The sequence below is a fragment of the Mus pahari genome, chromosome 16 (assembly GCF_900095145.1).
Source record: "Mus pahari chromosome 16, PAHARI_EIJ_v1.1, whole genome shotgun sequence".
In the NCBI taxonomy this organism is placed as follows: domain Eukaryota; kingdom Metazoa; phylum Chordata; class Mammalia; order Rodentia; family Muridae; genus Mus; species Mus pahari.
This window is the reverse complement of record NC_034605.1, coordinates 17,986,353-17,991,241: the sequence shown is the minus strand read 5'-3', so window position 1 is coordinate 17,991,241 and position 4,889 is coordinate 17,986,353. Positions and strand designations below refer to the sequence as shown.

The 4,889-nt window shown below is 36.6% G+C and overlaps 1 protein-coding gene across 3 annotated transcripts in view; it reads right to left on the bottom strand.

Annotated features, from left to right (window-relative positions):
* Window positions 1-4,889, bottom strand: part of Arid4b (AT-rich interaction domain 4B) — a 126,082-nt gene that overhangs the window by 18,862 nt on the left and 102,331 nt on the right. The gene's annotated exons all lie outside the window — the stretch shown is intronic.

The following is a 4,889-nucleotide window of genomic DNA, read 5'->3' as shown; positions in this document are numbered from 1 at the left end:
ATTCCCAGCAACTACATGGTAACCATCTATAAGGAGATCTGTGACCTCCTCTGGCCTGCAGGTACACATGCAGGGAGAATGCTATATACATGACAAATAAATAAGTCTTAAAAAAAAAAAAAAAGAAAGAAAGCAATTCAGTCATTCTTTTTCCTGTTTCAAAGTTATACCCATAAAAAGAATGACTATTATAGTTTATTTATCTATCTGCAGTATTGAAGATTAAAAATTATAGCCTTGCATATGCTAAGCTATGGCTCCAAACACAAAAACCTGAAAATAAGGTTTAAGATTAAAATGTCTTCATTATTACAAGCATTTATAGTGAAGTAACAATGGTCCCAAATCAAGAACTAAATTAACAAGCTGTGAGGAATCAGGCCTTGAAAGGCTAACGGAAGAGTTTCAGGAGCTTCAGGCCAGCCTGGCTACAGATGTGAGTTACAGCCAGTCTGGGTTACAAAGAGCGACGCAATCTCAAAAAGCAACCACCCTCCTGGAGGGAAAAAGAGTTAAATTATACAAGTTATCATATGATTAAACATGTTTTCATGTTATGACAAACAGAAGACCTACAAATATCTATAGCAACCCTTAGGCTAGCGTGTCACAGGCCACTATGAAACTGCTGACTCAGCTCCACATAGTATCACACTAAGGTTCCTACTGGCTAAACCTGATGGTGGCCGTAAGAGATAATGAGTTATAGGATGCATTTTGCACACATCTCAGTGTCTCTGTAAGTGTCCCACTGATTAAACCATTCACAACATCAGCAGTCTAACATATTAGTAAATGAAAACTAAACCTACATGCCATATATGTGTTTTAGGGCTCAAATATATAATACCTAAAAGGGCTGCAAACCAAGTAATGCTTTTCCTTTGATACTTAGCCTGATACAGTAGTATACACCTAGCATTACAGTACATTTTGCCTATCATAGCAGTATCAAAAAAATGCATTATGCTTAAGAAAGCCATTTAGGGTCAAAGGATCCCTGAGTGGTAGAGTACTAGCTCCCCAAATCTAACATTTCCTAGAGTCATCACAGTTCTATAAGAATGAACAGGATTCTAGGTGGACCTAGAGTTTCAGACACCCGAGGGTAGGAGAATCATTTGAGCCTAGGAATTCAAGGCCACCCTGGCCAACACAGCAAGATCCTGTCACAAGGGGCCAGAAAGATGGCTCAGCAAGTAAAAATACTTGCCATGCAGACTGAAAACTTTGAATTCCACCTCTAGAACCCAGTAAATGTGGAAAGAGAGAAATAGCTCCAAAATGTTGTCCTTTAACTTCTACATTCACACTGTGGCATGCACATCCTACAAATATACTCCTTGCAAATAATAAATAAATTTAAAAGTAGAACCAAGCTCAAGCCAGCAATAATGGCAAAGCCCTACATGTGTATGTGAAACAGATTAAGCAGCATAGTAAAATCCTTATCAGATGGCAATGGGAAGACCAAACTAAATGAAAGGTACTCAGACCTTCAACAAAAAGGCTATATCAAATTAAGACTTACATATACTATTATTAATATATGCTAAAAAGAGACAAAAGTATACTTATTTTAAAGATAATGGAAGTGGATATTTGGTGCAGACAGAAAACAGGCAATTTAGTTCCAGTTCAAATATCTTTTCTTTGTTTTGCTTCATTACAACCCCCAAGACAGGGCTCTTCTGTGTAGCCCTGGTTGTCTAGAAACTTGCTCTGTATATCAGTTGAGACACTGTTTCAACGTAGTGTGGACTAGCCAGAATTTGCTATGTAGCTGAGACTGACCTTGATTCCTGACATTCCTGCTTTTCACTCTGGTGTAGAGATTATTGAGAATTCAAATATCTTAAAACACTACAAAAATTTAAAGCCCAATGTTTTAAAAGAAGTGGCAAAAATGAGAAAAATTTCAACTAAGAAATAGAAAAGCAAAATATTTTTATTTTTTTTTCCACTGAGATACCTTATTAGATAGAACATTTCTTCATCCCTCAAAATACAACTTTAAAGGATACTAGAATTGCTGGATATTGTGATGTATGTCTTTAATCTCAACACAAGGGGGAAACAAAGGTAGGTAGATCTCTGTTGAGTTTAAGGTCACTCTGGTCTACAAATTGAGTTCCAGGCAAGCTAAGTGCTACATAGTGAAACCCTGTATCAAAAGCAAAAAAATACCTGAATGTTGGCACTTAACACATTAAAGAACACCTATAATCTATCACCCAGGAGGCCAAAACAGGAAAATGGAGAGCTCCGAGCTAGTATGGATACAGAGAAAGACTCTTGTCTCAGAAAACACCAATATTAACAAATAAGAATAAAAGAATATACTGCAAGTGTTTAATAACAGCCTTATCCTCTTGACTATCATGATTATCCCTGTACAGGGGGGCTCCCTCAAGTTATTTATTGTTTTAAGAATCAATAGGAGGGAACTGGAAGATAGTTCAGCAAATAAGAGGTACATGGAACAAGTCCAAGAGCATCTGCACTCACAGACACATGAAAAGAGTGAAGAAAAAATGGGTTAAAAAAAAAAAAAAAGAATCACATAGGATATCAAACATTCACAATAATTAGGGAATGGGATCAACCTAATTATCCATTAACAGGTGAGTGGATGATGAAAATGTGACACATATACATATGTAATGAAATTTTATCAAGCTATAAATGAAAATAAAATCATTACACATGCTGGAAAATGGATAACCAGAAATCATTATGTTAAATGAAATAAGGCAGGTTCAGGGGGAAAAAAAAAAAAACACTTCATGGTTTCTCAAATATGCAGATTCTAGACTTTAAGTTTTAGATAGATGTGTGTAGAGTTGTGAGTGTAGATCGTGAAACTAGAATGGGAATCATGAACATATAGCTTAGTGGAGAGCAACATGAGAAAGAGAAGGAAGCGACAGGATAAGGGAGAGAATGGAAGAGTAATACCAGTAAGAACAAAGTATGGGTGAAAATGTCATAGTGACTTTAGAAGAGAATCACAACACGGGAATCAAGGATATGCATTCCAATATGGATCTCCACTGAGCAGAGAGAACACTAGGATTATACCAGCAACTCTGTGCAACAGTTGTTCAGATGAACCCTGTCAAATTATTGTATTCCTGTTCATCAGTCAGCATGCTTCATGATGTTGAGGTTCAAACACAAAGTCTTACGGCTATACAAAAGCAGAGAGACGGACTGGATGGCTCACACATCCATCTGCCTTTACCTTTACTAAAAAGTACCAAAGAACAACAATGGCCACTTCATTGCAAGAAAAGACAGGACAGAAGGGAAGAGGACTATTGTTGTCTTGTGTTTTTCCTATTCAGGAACATATTTAAAAAGTTAAAACAAATAGTAAACAAATTAGGCCTGTTATAATTAAGCAGTATAGTTCAGTGGTTAAACACTTTGTCAGTATAAGCAAGGCTCTAGAATTGAGCCTTAGTACTGCCAAAAAAGGAAGAAAAAGAAGGACTGGTTAGCCTCAGCTTTCAAATTAAATTATTAGTACATTATATAATAATTTTATACATAGAACCTTGATAAGCATCTGATATACTTTTAAACTGCTAGGCAAATACAAATGCCTAATCTGAGAAGACACACACTGAAAGTCCTTAATATAAAAGATTCACATGTCTCGTGGCCTGGAAAAATGGTCAAAATTATATAGATAAGTGAATTTATTCAACACATATCAGTGTATTCAGCATGAAGTTACAACATATCTGCAAGGAGCTTACAATTTAACCTAGAAGACAAAGCAAAAGAGTAATTGCAAAGTAATGATACAAACCTTTTGAAAGAAGAAGTCATGTCAGATGTGGCCTTTTCAATCTATTTAAAATACTGACACATGGCCAAAGGAAACCATTCAGAGACAGCTGACCACTTGCTCTCACCAGAGAAAACTACAGTTCTGAAAAGCTTTAGGACTTTTGTTTGGCTGTGTTGGCAAATCATTTGGTGATAATAAAGCAGCAGAACGTTGGACTATAAAATGGTTATTATGCCCACTTCAACAGATCTTCTGAAACCCAGCTTTCAAAAACATACTTTATGCACATAGTAATATATACTCAGCCATACCTTTATTTAAAAAAAAAAAAACATGCAGAAACGAGTGTTTTAAAAATACTGTCAGAACAGCTGGACATGGTGGTCCATGCCTTTAATTCCAGCATTTAGGAGGCAAAGATAGACAAGATCTCTGTGAGTTCCAGGCCAGACTGGGATACCCAGTGAGTTCCAGGCCAGCCAGCTGTACAGAGTGGGACTCTGTCTTAAAGCAAAGCAAAGCAGAGCAAACAAAGCAAAAACAAACATTCAGAGTAAAACCAAGTTGACATAATTCTTTAAAACTATCTGAAATATGTGCAAAGGTTATTACAAAGAAAAACCCCAAATGATCAGCTATTAAGTTAAATACCTAAATTCTAAAACAGTACTCAGTAATTATTTAAAAATTACTGACAACATATTTTATTTAAAATACTGACACACAGCTAAAGGAAACCATTCAGAGACCACTGAGAACTTGCTCTCACCAGAAAAAGCTACAAGTTTCTCTTACTAGTAAATCTATAAAGTGGCATGAATGCTATTCATCAAAATCAAGAATAAATAGCAGTCTGGCAGTGGTGGTGCATGCCTTTAAATCCAGCACTCAGTAGGCAAAAGCAGGCAGATTTCTGTGACTTCAAGACCAGCCTGGTCTACACAGAGTTCCAGAACAGCCAGGGCTATAGGGAGAAATCCTGTCTCGAAAACCAAACCAAACCAAACCAAACCACACCACCCCACACTACCCCCACCAAGAAACAAGAGAAGAGAAGAGAAGAGAAGAGAAGAGAAGAGAAGAGAAGAGA